We start from the raw sequence: 16,546 nt of genomic DNA, 5'->3' as shown, positions 1-16,546 counted from the left end.
TAAAATATAATTAGTCTTTATTTTAAGTAATACCAAAATAAATAATATATTAGCTGAGATGATCAGTCTCAGACTAATAAAACATATAAAATAACAAAATATCTATCAAACTGATAATAATATATTAATGACATATATTCTGTCCCATACCAGAGTATATAACAAAACGAATAACAATATTATAACATGTATATCATATATATAGATACATAATATACGTAATACAACGAACTATATGTATTAGCTTTATTATAATAATATTAAATAGCCAAGGGGGAACGAGACAACTGCTCAATACATAAATAATAATACGAGGGGAATGCTAAGCTGACTGGTGAGAGATGAACTTGCGATGAAACCACGAGGTTTTAGATCCGAGCTGGACGACGTGAATAATTACCACATTAATACTGCTGCGAGCTGCAAAGGCAATGAGCTGCGAACTGCTGGAGCTTGTTGTCAATTGTCAACGAGACATATGACATCACATGGATGATCTTCCAAATGAACGTTTGCACGGAACGGTGCATTGGACACAACCAAAATGGCGTCGTCTTATTGCGAACGGCAAAAGAGCTTAAGAGCCTAAAGAGCGACAAAATAATACTAATAAATGATAGTCGCCGAACGTATGCGCCGTCGAAAACATCGCGACCGTTGCGAACTGCAGATAGGCGACAGAGGTGAAGAGGAGCGTCTCTTTGGTAGTGTTACCAACCTGGGGCAGTGGGACTGGGCAACGCGAACACAAGTTGACGAAGTCCGAACAACCATAGTAGTATGAAAAGGGGGATTCAGACACCTGACCCTGACCCTGACCATCACGTACGTCACAACCCCGCCTCCGCCGCCCGAACCACTACGTACGTGACGTCACCCTGACCCTGACCATCACCCTGACCCGCCGCCGCCTCCACATCACCACATCCCCGCCACCGCCTCCGCACCTAGTCACCGCCGCCCGATCGCGTACGTGCGCGACATAAGTCACCCTCCTTATCACACATTATTTTTATCAGTTATCATTTGTTATCATATGTTATCAGTTATCATATTATATTTAAAAAATATAATATTCTGCGTTAGAACCGAACCGGGAGTGTATGAACGTATCATTGTACCTCCTCGACTCTAACGCATTGGACAATATAGTCAATACTGTTATATTTAAATACACGTTAAATAATATACATAATCATATGAATATTCTCACAACGCATAGTTCCCTCTTATATACTTGGAGAAATAATATATAAAAATGTACATTTAAACCTTGATACGAACTGCTTATTGTGCCCGACCGGTCGCCAGGTTGTCGCCGACCCTTAATAGCTGCTATACATATCAATATATTATTCGTATTCAATGAAATATCGATATTCACACAATACCTTGCAAAAACTACCGTCGCCGCACCCGACGTTTGGCGTCGGATTGACAAAAAGATGCATCGCTAGGATGTCGCCGACTCTTAGGCTGATTTATCAAACAAATTAATCACATTCCAGCAAAATCCATTAATATTGAAAATATCCCCACCTATTATAGAGAGACTCCTGACTTGAGGACTCGGTAGCCGTTTAGTCCTTCTGCTGCCTTAAACTGTTGTACACGCTCGCTCCGTCTTTATAAATTTTTATTTCACATTTTATTTTACTTTATATAATTTAAAAATGTTTAAATGCGGTAAGTGTTCATCCGCGTTTACGCGTATAGACAATTTGACTGCTCACCAAAAATATCATGACGGTGTTCGTTTTCCGTGTACTGTTTGTACGTTGATCTTCAGCTACAAATCTCATCTGAATAGACGTATGAAAAACATGCATGGTATGTATTCTTATTTATTTTTATTATTAATTTATATCTAATATTTTTTCCAATGCATTGTTCCGGTTCCTCGTCAGCGTGCACCGATTGTTGCTCAACCCATTCGAGAGAGTGTCATACAGTTCGTGCCTCGCGTTGCTCCACAGGGAGACATACAGATTGCCCCACAAATTTTCGTCCCCGATATCCCGGCTGGTGGCTCGAACATGCTATCCGAGGACGAGATTTGCATGGCAGCTATGGACGAATTTGAAAAAGTTCAAGACGATAATACAGGTTAGTTTTATTTTTAATATTATAGATGGGATATAATTTTCAAAGATTCGTATAAATTACTTTATTTATATGCTGGTGGGTTGCACCGATTGGTAGATTACATTTTAAACGATACATAAAATTGTTATACTATTATAGGAAAATTAGTTTTTCTTTAGATTTAATAGGGTTTTTTTTTAATTTTATTTTTAAGACTCTTATACAACTATGGGCGTAAACGGCAAACGAGTTTCCACCGCTAACACCACGACGGCTGCTAAGGCGAAAAAAGTGCGCATGGATATGGTGAAGTCCCCCGGGTTAGTTGAAATTTCATCGTCAGCGGGTCGAAAAATCATCTGGTATTTCGCAAAAAATTTGAATAATGTTAAAAATTACACCGACTTTCTACGTCCTCTTGCACCGGCTCTGTCAGACATGCTGAAAAATCATGTTCTGAGACACCCAATAAAATTTAGCTTGAAGCTGGAGGCTACGTATAACCGACCAAACGTACCTAATTCGTCTGAAAATAGAGCGTTTAAAACATCAGCAGTCGAAGTTTTTTCGGGAAGTAATATTACTGAGATTATTGAAAGGGCTTATATAAAGTTATTGGCCGAGGAAGAAGCTTATACTAGCAGAGGAAGCGGGTTTACCCTGGAGTCTATAGATGGGCTACTGTTGGCCGTGTACAAATACACTCCGATGGGCTGGTCGTCATACATACCACAGATGATATGCCACTCGTAACTCCAGGGGGTGTACCCGTACGAGTACACGGATAGTTGGAGCAGGTTGGACGAGACGAGTTTACCGAGCAAGAGGAGTTTTTATAGCACGTTAAACGAGTCGGGGATAAAGGAGGATAAATACACGCACGCAAAGGAGGTCTGGGAGCACTTCGGCTGCAGGACGCTGGGTGAGTACAGTGATCTGTACTTGAAAATCAACGTGTGGCTGCTGGCGGACGTCTTTGAAAATTTTCGTGATGTGTGCATAAAGACATACAACTTGGACGCGGCGTATTATTTTACTGCACCAAGATTGAGTTTTGACGCGATGTTGAAGTTTACCGGGAAAAAGTTGGAGCTGTTGAGTGATTACGATATGTTATTAATGTATGAGAATGGTTAGTATATCAATATAATTTTTAAAAAATGCGTGTATAATAATCTTGTATATTTTTCATAGGTATTCGTGGTGGATTAGTGCAGGCAAGCATGAGACATGCCAAAGCGAATAATATAAAGACCCCAGACTATGATGAAACTAAGGAGAAATCATGGTTGATATACCAGGACTGCAAATATATTTATTTATTTATTTTTTTATTTATTTATTCATTTTTCAAACTTAAACTTTACAGGTAATAATCTCTATGGCTGGGCGATGAGTCAGTATATGCCTTACGGTGACTTTAATTGGGTTGAATCCAACTTGAACGGACTGAGAGAGATGTCACCAACGTCAGACAAAGGGCGAGTATACGAAGTTGATGTTTCATAGCCACAAAATTTACATGATAAGCATAATGACCTGCCTTTCCTGCCACAAAACGGTATACCGCCAGGCTCAAAGGTGAAAAAATTGATGGCAACGTTTCAGCAGAAGAAAAATTATGTTATACATTACCGGAACCTGCAGCAGGCAATTGAAAATGGGTTGATAGTCAAAAAAGTAATTATTTTTATTTTACAAGATTTAAATTAAATTGGTTGTAACATTATTTCTTAATTTATAGGTACATAGAGTTTTAGAGTTTAGCCAGTCTGCATGGTTGGCAGATTATATTAACCTCAACACTGAAATGAGGCAGAAGGCGAAAAATGACTTTGAGAAAGACTTTTTCAAATTAATGAACAACGCTGTATTTGGTATGTTACTTTATTTAATCTAATTTAACTATTTTACCAACAGTTTTTTTTTTCAGGGAAGACTATGCAATCGAAAAGGAAGGAAATGAAGATGGAGTTGGTGTCGTGTGAGAGACGATTACAAAAACTTATTAATAAGACTAAATTTAAACATGCTACCAACTATAGCGAAAACCTGAACGCGGTGGCACTGGAAAACAAAATAATCAAATTTGATAAACCTATATATATCGGTAAATCTACTTTTAATTTTCTATTTTACATTTATTAACATATTTTGTATAGGATTTGCAGTATTGGATATATCGAAAATGATTATGTACGATTATCACTATAATGTAATGCAGAAGCACTATGGTGATAATATCAAACTTATGTATACTGATACTGATAAATATATTAAAACTAATTTTAAGTATAAACATAATTTATTTATTATTATTATTATTTCAGATTCATTAGTATACCTTATTAAAACTAATGATTTTTACAAAGACTTGATTGAGAATCCCAACTTGATGGATAGATTACACACGGCGGACTTACCTCCTATCCATCCGTGCTACACTACAGCTAGGAAGAAGGTGCCTGGGTTTTTCTCGAATGAATTAAAAGGACATACGATGACGGATTTTTGTGAACTACGTGCAAAATCATACGCATATAACAGGAGAAGATGATGCGGTGAGAGATAAAGACGATAAGTTCAAAGTTGGCGGTGAAAAGATCAAGGCCAAGGGGGTAAGGCAGCATGTGGTTAAAAACCACATGAGGTTGGAGGACCATAGGAGGTGTTTGTTTGACCAAGCTGGAGTGGAGGCGTACCGAGATAATGTTTCGATTAGATCATTCAAACACCAGTTGATGAATATACGAACAAATAAATTGGTATACAACAACTACGATGACAAAAGAGTGGTGCTAGACGATAAAATACATACACTGGCTCACAGTCATTATAGTTTAGAGTAAGTTTTTAAATTATTTTATATTTTTCAAATCAGTGTCACCAATGGGTGATTTCTTAATTCATGATATTCATGTTACTATTATAATATCATATATACATATTGTGCTATGTTGTATAGATTGTGAAAAAAAAAAATATTTTTCAAATTATTTTACTTATATTTATAATTTTATAGGGATGATAACGAGCACATTGTTGATTGGCCAGATCATGAGATAGATGCTGATGGTCGTGAATGGGATGACTTTGAGAAAGATTTAATGAGATTACTTCTACGGGAAGACATGACTAATTAATTAAAACTATATATATTTCTAATTTGTAAATATCGTGTATATATTGTTATATATATTTTGTAAATGTAATCTATAACCTTATATATATATATATATATATATATATATATATATTTTATGATAAACGTTATCACATATATGTTGCCATAAAAATAAAAAAAAACAATGTTAAAATATAATTATGTTTATTGTTATATATTTAAGAATTATTTACAAACCACTTTCTTAGTGTAAATATTTTATAAAATGTACATTGTTTAGGATTAAATTCCATATGGAAAATACAACAAGGTAGAGTTTCATCATCACATATTTGATCCAAACGAGGACAGCCCAAGTCTTCGATGTTGATGAGTGCAACGCGTGGTATATATTCCATAAGAACTTGTTTTTTCTGTTCGCCATTGACGTAAATGCAACCAAACTTTAATGAGTTTAATATTCTACTTAGTTCTTCATACTCGATATCACCGTATTCTATAGCTACTAGCTAGTTTATGATAATAACGTTCCAGCCACTTGTTAGTTTTACGACTTTTGTTGTCCTCCGTGGATTTTGAATGTTTAAAAATCCAATGTTGAGTCGCCCAAGTTTCTATGTCTAGACATTTCTTTAATCATATATTTATTGTTTACGCTAAGAACGCATTGCATGTCCAAGATGGCCGAAGACATTATGGCTTATCTTTATAATACGTTTCAATAGTATTAACACGACTGAGTATAGCAGGTATTATGATTTTCAACGCTTCTGTACTTTCTTTGATTGATTGTAATGATACTTCACCTCTTGACATATGCTCAGCTATCTGTACACACGTTAATTGTATTGTTTCCGTTTGTTCTTCTTGAATTTGCACGGATTTATGATTTTCTTCGAGTAAATACTCGATTTTATCTAATTTAGACAAAAACGATTTGATCGACTGTTCGAGATTTGAAATAATTGTATTTGTTTCATCAGACTGAGAACTACCAAACACGTTTATGTCTGTAGCTCGACTGACACTATTTACTAATGTCACTTGTATTTATCCAGCTATTGTGTGTATTATCGAACCCGAGCCATTTGAAAAAAATTTGATCCCCCTTCTTACGTATAATTTTTTCAACTAAAAAGTCATTTGGATAGTTTGTTTTCAATATTTCTTCTGAATAAAAGCAACCAGCAATCGGTTTTCCACTATAATCTTGTAGCTGATAAGTAGTAGGTAACGTTTCGTTAATTTTAACAATTTTGAATATTTCTGTAGACCAGCTCGGCAAATAACCTTTTGTAAACACATCTTTATATGTGCTTATACGGACATTATCGCCTATGTTAAATTTATTTTTTCGTTTAATTATTTTACGTTGCATTATTTCCACTAATGTAGGATTATCATCAGCTTGTACTGGTGTCATTCCTATTGTCCTATGTTTTGAATTATTATATTCGAAAATCAATGAAGGTAAAATAGAAATCCATTCATGTGAACCTCGTGCCGTAAACTCTCTAAACATTTTTTCTTTCAATGTGCGGTTGAAACGTTCAACAATACATGCTTTCATAGTACTATAAGTCGAATATTTATGTATGTTGTGCTTCACCATAAACGCATCAAATGTAGAATTGTAAAATTCTTTACCATTATCAAGCTGTAATAGTTTTGGTGTGCGTTTAAGCAGTATAGTAGACATTGCTTTGGAAACTTCTTTACCAGTTTTAGATTTGAATGCTATTGCCCAGGCAAACTTTGTAAAACAGTCTATCACGCATAGAATATATTTATAGCCCTTATTTTTTTTCGAATACGGTATCATTTCGACTAAATCTGCCTGCCATAGATCGTTTTTGCCATAAACATTAGCTCTACGCCGTGTATAATTTTTTCTTGTCGGTTTGTGTAATTTGACTGCGATTTCGCGTTTAGACATTTGGAATACGTTTTATTAACCCTGCTTCGTGCAATTCTTCGAAAATCGAGAGTATTTCATTTGAAACACCTGTATTACCAGCTGCCTTTGACGCCAATAGTAACTGTAATCTTTCGACTAGCTCGTTAGGGTCGTTCCAGTATACTAAATTATGTTTTTGTAGCTTCATAGATAAGCCTCTTCCCGATTGAAACAAATTTTGGATTATATCATGATATTTGTTTCCACCTTGTTTAATTTTTCTCCCGTCTGCTTTTAGATGCGCCGATGTTTGAGTTAATATAGACTTGTATGCTTTTAAATCATTTTTTGGTGTATAATTTTGGATATTTTGAAAATATTAAATTACCAAGTCCTTGTGTTAGTGTGTACGATACATCATCAATAGTCAGCGAATTGTCGATGAGTTTAATTTCTTTTTTACCTAAAACTACTTTTCCATTTTTTTGTACTTTAGGTCCATACGTTTTGTCTATATCGTAAGATTTATACCAGTCGCTTATTTCAAAAGCTATCAAATCGCCTGTGTCGTTAAAATATTGAGAATCTTGAATATCAATGTCTTGCTGTGTGGGTAGAGTTTGAAATGTTGTTTTATTAATATTTTGTTTCAATGGTTCGATAATCGGACTTAACGTCCCTGATACTAGTGAATGAATATCTGCTTTTCCGCTTTTTAATGAGATATACTTGCGTTTGATATTTTCTTTGGCTTTAATCAGTTCTCCGAGTACTTCACCGCTAGCAGCCATGACTGTGAATGAATCATTTCCACAATGACAACACTTTATATAACGACAAATGTGTCAAATCCATGACGATATCGACCGTTGTCACGTTCACAGTCTTTGTTTATCACGATAAACTCAAATCTCCCCAGACGCCAACATGAAGTGCAAAAGTCTTTAAACTCTGAGTATGACATATCACCAGAGCAATGTTTATTGTATACATGTTTTAAATTAGTCTCATCTTGTTTGAATAATACAATAAAATTAGCGTTATCACGCAAAAGTTGTTTTGGGACTTTTGAATAACTCTGAGCCAGATAGAATACATCAACTAAATTATGACGACCTCTGGAGAAGTAAGTTCTTGCAATCTTTTGGTTTTCAGTAATAATATCGTCGAAAATAAATACAGAGTTTGGTAAAGCTTTCTCAGGTTCAATAACTTGCTCATTTTCATAGAATGTAAATAATCAAACATCAGTGCCCGACAATATTTCACTAAGCATTTTATATTTGGGTTGATCCAATGTTTTTGAATATATGTATACGTTATGGAATCGTATTCCGTTTATATTGGTTAATAAGGTCAATATTAAATTAGTTTTCCCACAGCCGGAAGGACCCACAATAAGCGCTCGTATCGTATTAGGTAAAAGTGAACCATGTCTTTGTTTCATAAACGATGATGTAGGTGGGTCCACGTTTTATACTGTTAGTTTTATATCTTGTTTGATGAATTTCATTTTTATAGAAATATCTTGACTACAATGATAAAGTTATCAGTATACAATATCACTCGCTCGAGGAAGCAACAAGAATAAGGGCGGTGGACTTATCAACACGCTTATAAACAAATTACCAATCGAGCTTCACGTGCCTGGTAAGTCTAGAATAATAAATCCGATATTATCATAATATAAAATAATAATATTTCTTTGCAGGTTATCAATATTGTGGTCCTGGCACAAATTTGAAAAAACGATTAGCTCACGGAGAAAAAGGAATTAACCTTTTAGACTCTGCATGTAGAGACCACGACATTGCATACGAATGTAGTAACTCTATCGCAGATCGTAACAAAGCCGATTATATATTAGAACAGCGAGCCTGGGATAGGTTCAAGTCAAAAGATTCAAGTTTAAAAGAAAAAGCTGTGGCTTGTGGTGTGACTACTGCCATGAAAGCAAAACGTAAAGTAGGTGGCGGCTGTGGTTTTAAAGCAGCACTTAAAGCCACTAAAAATGTTGTAAAGAAAAATGTGGGTGAAAAAAACTTGATGAAATTGACTAAAAATGTTTAGCCGTCGCGCGAAAAACATTCAAAACTAAGAAGACAAAAGTTCCATGAACAATAAATATTCCGAAAAAAGGCGGTGTGTTACCACTCATACCGATTTTCGCCGGGTTGTCAGCTCTGGGAGCCCTGACTGGAGGCGTAGCCAACGTTGTGAAGGTTGCTAATGAATTTAATAGAAACACTCCATCGCATTTAGGCAAAGGGCTTTATCTCACTCCGTATAAAGGCAACTCATACAAAATCGGATCTGGTGTAGCACCACAAAAAAGTGGTGGGGGTGTAAAAACGAAAAAATATAGAAAGTCAAAAAACTAATTGCCACGTTACCCAGTAGAGCGTTGTACGATTACGAACTTATAAAATATGCTCGCATGGTGAAAATACCTCATTTCGTCGGCGTTTTTACCAGAGATAGGTTATCTAGACTTCCTAAACGCCTAGAATCAGCGATTATTAACTTGGATACAGTAAACGGAACAGGAACGCATTGGGTAGCGTATAAAAAAATCGGAAAAAAAGTCATATATTACGACAGTTTTAGGAATTTGGTTCCACTATTAGAAGTACAAAAATATTTTCACGGGTGTGACATACATTTTAATTACAGCAAAGAGCAGAAATATAATACTATAAACTGTGGACACTTGTGTTTAAAGTTTTTATCATGTTCACATTGACGTTAAACGGAAACTCGAGTGAGTTGTCATGCGAGATCTTTCCACCGTTGGAAGTAGAAAATACTGCACAGATCTGTCTTTTGAGTTTACAGACAAATAATTCTATACCAAACATAGAACCTGGTTGCAATACTATTGCCTTCCGTAATTTGATCAATGAAATTGAGTACGTAATTATACCTACGGGGACGTATGAGTTGGATCAGTTAGAGACAATTATACAAAAAATTATGATGCCTGACTATGTCAGTATGTTTGAATTAAAAACGAACAGCAGAACATTAAGGTGTATAATATCGTGCAGCCATAACGTTGATTTTGGAATCGAGAATAGCATAGCTAAATTGTTAGGGTTTAGAAATGTACTATACACTACTGGTGCTAGTCATGAATCTGAAAATATTGTCAACATAATGAAAATAAACTGTATAAAAGTAGAGTGTAATTTAATCATCGGCTCATTCTGTGACGGAGTACCGAGCCAGTTCATACACGAGTTTTATCCTACTGTATCTGTGGGATATAAAATCGTTGAGGTACCTAGGCATCCAGTTTTTTTATGGTCTTAATACGACTTCAATAACTAAAGTAAATATCGCGCTAAAAGATCAGAACGATTGTCTGATTAATCTGCGTGGTGAGCCTATCACAATTCGTTTACAAATAACGCGTGGATATGGCACTAAAATTTAATATAAAAAGAACTACAATCAAAAACCCTATCAGTTTACCGTCTGCCGTTAAGAAGTCTACATCTAAACCGAAAAATATCAAGCTCACAAAAAATAATTTAAATTTTCTTCGTTCTTTACAATGATGGATGACTCATATTTAAACGTGACGGCCGACTATGTCGACGATTGTAAAATAACACAAATGCAATATCATTCGTTCACACCGTATTCAAGCACCGCTCTATCATACAATGAAGAAATTAGAATTAACGTTTAGAACATGGATTCTTACACTTTGCCGTGTGAAAGTTATATTTTCGTCGAGGGTAAAGTAAACAAACCTACCGATGCTGTTGGAGACGTACGTTTTTCAAATAATGGATTGGCATTTTTATTCTCTGAGATGCGATATGAAATAAATGGAATAGAGATACAAAAATTAAAATCACCCGGAGTGTCGTCTTGCTTGAAAGCGTTCTGCTCCTATACTCCAAATGAAATGAATACATTAGACAACTGTGCTTGGGACTCGGCAATGGACGGCGAAGATAATAAAAATAAAAATTATGACCGGCAATGTATTTACCGGATGCATACCTCTAAAATATTTATTCGGATTTTGCAAAGATTATAAAAAAATTTTACTCAATTGCGATCAACAACTAATTTTAAATTGTTCGTCTACTGATTTTATTTTATCTTCCTCTTTAAATGAACGCGGTCAAGTCGATCTTGTCGACTTTCAAAGTTTACCGGACGGTGATTTTAAATTTATCCTTCATTATAAAGAACACTTAACCAAATTTTCAATTTTCCGTCAATTGAAATGCAAAAAGGCTTCGGAAGTGGCCAAAGAATTATTAAACATATTTTTGACGTTTGGTGCCCCTCACGTTCTTCAGTCCGATAATGGTCGCGAATTCACAGCCGGTATTATAACTGAATTAGCATCATTGTGGCCCGATCTAATACTAGTAAATGGTCGGCCACGTTATCCACAAAGCCAAGGATCTGTAGAAAGAGGTAATTGTACGTTGAAGGATTCACTGGTGGCGTGGATGCGAGATAATAAAACTGCGGCGTGGAGTTACGGCATCGCCTTTGTACAATGGGTTGTTAATACGACATATCACGAAGCTATAAAAATGACTCCATATAAAGCAGTCTTTGGTCAAAAACCACGGATAGGACTGGCAACAAAAGTACCTCGACAGTTGGTAGAAAATATAATGACAGGTACGTTGGAAGAGGATATGCTGGAAATGATTTTAAATGAGGACAATGAGGACGTACAAGTACTCAATACTGAAGTGAGCAATAATTCAAAAATATTTTATTTTTTTTTATATTTTTATATTATAAGTTAAAAATTAGAAAAATAAAAATTTAATATAAATATTACTATAATTTAAAGTAATTTTTTCTGCCGATTTCATGAAATCGGCAATTTCGTAAATTCGGCGTAACATATATATCTCCACAAAAATATTAAATTTAATATGTCAATTTATCTGTCACATTAACGCTTACCTAATAATAGGGAATATGCGGAATGTTGCAGTGTAGTACCCGAACAATAAACTATCTTTACTTGGCCAATGACTACACATCGCTGATTGTCTAGAGGTAGACTACTATTATGTTTACCCCTTATATTTGTTGGATAGGCAACTATATGTATACGACGACACCAAGGAACGGGAAAGTGCTATTTTGGAAAGTAGGATGGTACAAGTTAATTATGGAGAGGGGTCTCTGTGGTCGATCCGGTCTGGTGCAATGATCACAGAACTAACAAAATAGGGACAATACTTAAAAAAACTTACACAACTATTGAATTCTGATGACGGTGATGATCTGCCGTACGAACTATCGAAGACTGATGACATGGGCGGCCTCTCACATAACGGATTAGTTGCTGGCGGTTAGGTGAGGTTAGGTATCTCGGTGGTGATGTAGATTCAAGCACAGCGACACATAGTAATCGGGAGACGCTGGCTATGTTGATCGGAGGTACCTATAAGGTAATATAAAAAGTAATGACCAGGGAACGGACTTTGATGCAAAATACATTTTTAGTGGGTAGAATATGGCGATGCTTTCTAAGTGTATAATTCGATTCATACATCAGAGAATTTAAAAATGAAACTAGTATTTTACTTTTTTTGACATTTTTAGAGCATTTTTCCATTTTTAGGTCATTTTTCATATATATTTGTTGCTTGGAATTATAAAATTTTAGTTATTTTTACGAAGATCGGCTGATTGTATCTATCTATACGGCTATACGTAGTTCCCATCAAATAATCTCGATAACGTTACGATACACGATATAAAACTAATTATTGGTGTCCGATTATTAGTAGGTACTCGTAGAGTTGCAATTGAAAATGCACAAACATTATTAGCCGATAATAGTTTGGAATTTGATCTAGCATTTATAAAGGCTAATTATGGTAACTTACCGAAATATATAACAACTCTAGAAACATCTGGATTATTGTTGGCTGATGCAGTCGGTATTATTGAAAAATTAAAGAACGAAATCGGAATAGATAAAAGTAAAATAGGGAAAACCATATATCAAAAATTTGAAAATGTAATTGAAAAAAATAAAGGATATATAGCAATGAAAAATATTTCAAATATTTTGGAAAGAAATACAACAACTCGAGATGACATATCTGAAGAATTAACCGCTGATGATATGGCATACATGAAGTTTGCCCCAATGACTTCTTGTGACGTTGAGCGAAATTTTTCAGTATACAAAACGACACTCACAGATAACCGTAGAAGATTTTTATTTGAAAATATTAAGCATCATGTTATTGTTCAGTGTAACAAAGATTATAAATTAGTCATTACTAATGACTTACCTATGAGAGACGGTTATGGAGTATAGAAGTATTTATTATCCTCTCACAATGAAGAGGTACTAAGTATAATAATATAATATGTGTGTGAATGGTAAGATTCACCGCTTTATAATAATAATTTCACAAAGATTGCGCTCAATGTGACTTTAATAAATAGTATAAAAAAATACAAATCGCTGCAACTAAGCGGGAACAACGATGTTCGAACGAATGACAATAGAAATAATAATAATAAAATAGGGCGTTGGCCGCAGAACAACAACAAAAACAAAGATAGTAAAAACATAACGATAATATAAATATGAGGCAAAAGGCCGACCAATAATTGATTATATAAAATACAGAACGAATAGAATAAATATAATATACAGTTACAATATTAGAATAATTAAACAATTAAACAAAAAGGACTGGGTGGACTGAGAGTGGTGAGCGGAGGAGACGGGAGATGAAATTATAGGAAAAGTGCAGTCGCGTGGCGATTAGACAACCGCGATAGTGCATCATTGACGTGGCGCCAACAGCCCCTGTATTGCCCATGTGTATACACGAACCAATAATACTCACACTTCATAAAAATATATACAGATGCATCAAAATCCACACATGGTGTTAGCTTTGCAATTTTCCAAGATAATATCATACTCCTTCATAAACTCCCAACCGAAACATGTATATTCTCAGCAGAAACCCAAGTCATATTTTATGAAGCAACCATATTAGCCAACACGATCACCTCAAATGATATTCTAATTTTAAGCGACTCACTCAGTGCTCTGCTAGGCCTTCAAACCCTTCAAATGAAATCACCCAAAATATCCAAAATATTAAAATCGACCTTTAAAAAAATTGAACTTATGTGGGTACTATCCACACAGATTTGCCTAAAAAATAACCACAAAAAAAATAACCCCAAATGTGACTTTGTAAGATTTTAAATAATAATAATTGTCTAATATTCAAAACTAAAATGTATATTCTAATAAATACGTGTATATGAATATTTTATAAAATATTTTAATTTCTAAGTGAATTATGAGCATTTACTAAATTTATGGGGTTATTTTTCGCGGTACCTCCACACGGGTATAACCGGCAACGAAATGGCTGACAAGGCAGCCGACCTTGAAACCAGAATCATCTCCCATTCAACTATCTCCGATCTACCGACAAATTACATCCAATCATCTATCAAATACAAAATATTTTCAAAATGGCAAAATTATTGGGATACCATTACCCACACTCATAAACTTAAAACAATAAAGAAAGATATAAAGAAATGGACTCCACCTTACTACCTAAACAGGCAACAGGAAGTTACAACCATGAGATGCTTTATCGGACATTCATTCCTAACTCAATCTTTCCTCATCAGCAAGGATCCACCACCCACTTGTGACGAATTCTACGCCAACCTTTTGGTTCAACACATTATCCTAGATTTCACCAAGTACCAGGACATAAGAATAAACCTAGAAAAACCACTGAATGTGAATGAAGCACTCAACAAAAACAATATCTCCAAAATTAATCCATTTCTAACGAAAATTAATCCCATAAACAAATTTTAATAATGTACAAATCTTTTTCCGTAGTCTTTAAGTCTCAATACTTTTTGTAAATATACTGTTTTTCTTTTAATAATTATAATCTACTTGTAATTTATATTAGGCTAATGACCTGTGATGTTGAAGCCTCGCCTCTAATAAAAAAAAAAAGTTTTTACGTGGAGATATGACGTTATTAAATGTATAATTAAAATATGCGTCAGTATACAGTCAACGTCTAGTTTGCAATATTGCTTAACTAAATAAATAAATACAACCATTTACACGTAATATGGTAAATAAATTGTACGAGTATGCTGTTGAGTTTAAAATAATAAATTCTTTATTTAGATATTAAAATTAGATGAATATTTTTTTATACATTAAAATATGACGTTATTAAGAGTATAAATAAATTGGAGTCATTACACACTAAACGTGTTAACCCAGTTTGAAGTCTTTTATTTCTAAATATAACCGTGTAATTGTTTACACATGTGCTAAAAAATATAATATTATACAGAGGTATAGGTATGATAATGTGACTAACCGATTTACGTATACGGGTTTCTCACCGAAAGCTCAAAACTATACACCAAAAATCCGTACTATGTATAGTTTTAGCAAGGCTGGGTAAATTAATGATTTTTTTCAGTTTAACACCCATGATATAATATATTGCAGCACCCCCTAAAAGCAAAACTTGTGCTGAAAGAGCGAGTTCTTATCACCTTAGGAATACAAAAAGTCTTAAAAAATCATTTATTCATACTAATACGTACTATTATATCGTATGGTATTATACGTATATTTCTTGTATTATTATAATATTGATCACACCCTATTATTTTATGTTTTGAATGTATAGGTATACAGTATATAAATTAATTGGAAAGTCGCAATATAGCTGTAATTCCAACAATAATTCTGATATTATATTGGAGTTTTTTTTTCAACGTAATATAATATGATTAATAACCTACTTTTTTACAATGATCTAAATGGAAAAAAAAACTGCATACAATTCTTTTTGATTATTTCCTAAAAAAATTGTTGAACATTTAAATAGAGCCATTTTGTATAGTTATTTATTTGTAATATGAAGAAAAACAATTGAAATTGGTTAAGTACTTTTAAATGGACGAAAGAAAATTATATTTCAAGAAAATACAACATAATATTATGGTAAAATTCTATAGTTTTGGTAACTTTGATGCTAGGCTATCCAAAACTTAATAAAGAATTATTAAACCACTTATTGAAATTGTACTTAATATTTCTTTTTATGTTATTATTGTTCAATATGTCCGCAACCACTGCTAATTATATTCAAGTTAATTTTAACTGCATGATGGTTTAATTCAATTATAGACTTATCTGAATTATAATTATATTATAATTGGACTAAAATTATTTAAAAGGACCGAAATAATAATACTGATAATAACGCAGTGAAACCTCAAAATAACCATACACCCTCGGTCGCTGAAATTTTGTCTACTATTTAGTGGTGTCCAGTATTTAGAATACATATAGTATTAGAGAAATAAACAATTGAAATTTTAATAAAAAATTGATTTATTTATTTAGTTAT

General features: G+C 34.0%; 1 pseudogene; it reads left to right on the top strand.

The window, feature by feature from the left end:
• Positions 1 to 1,608: 1,608 nt before the first annotated feature.
• On the top strand, positions 1,609 to 4,934 carry LOC132929896 (uncharacterized; annotated as a pseudogene).
• Positions 4,935 to 16,546: the final 11,612 nt, after the last annotated feature.

This window comes from Rhopalosiphum padi, chromosome 4 (genome assembly GCF_020882245.1).
Source record: "Rhopalosiphum padi isolate XX-2018 chromosome 4, ASM2088224v1, whole genome shotgun sequence".
Classification (NCBI taxonomy): Eukaryota; Metazoa; Arthropoda; class Insecta; order Hemiptera; family Aphididae; genus Rhopalosiphum; species Rhopalosiphum padi.
This window is presented reverse-complemented; position numbering and strand designations above follow the sequence as displayed.